The following is a 346-nucleotide window of genomic DNA, read 5'->3' as shown; positions in this document are numbered from 1 at the left end:
GAGCTCATTTGGGTTATTTTGGAGGGCTTGATTTGTGGCTCGTGGTCGTTATAACCCTGTGCTTGACGATTTATGATGTATTAATGAATTATAGCAATGCACTGTACTAGCAATGCACGGTACTTCGTTTTTGCTATGTATGCGTCCAAATATGGGGGGAGGGTGGGGGTGCGTTTGGGAATCACGTGCTTTTGTTGACCAGTCGTAAATTCTCACTGATGACCTCAAGAGGTAATTCATGCTCTATGGTTACAAATAATGACGATCGCGGAGTCGTTTAGGCCCAAGTCGGTGCGCGGCGCCCCAAATCCCCGGGCGCGCCGGCGCCGCGCTCGCCCCCCACCTT

The sequence above is a fragment of the Buceros rhinoceros genome, unplaced genomic scaffold, assembly GCF_000710305.1.
Source record: "Buceros rhinoceros silvestris isolate BGI_N320 unplaced genomic scaffold, ASM71030v1 scaffold25071, whole genome shotgun sequence".
NCBI lineage: Eukaryota > Metazoa > Chordata > Aves > Bucerotiformes > Bucerotidae > Buceros > Buceros rhinoceros.
The sequence above is the reverse complement of the archived record's forward strand: the minus strand, read 5'-3'. Positions refer to the sequence as shown.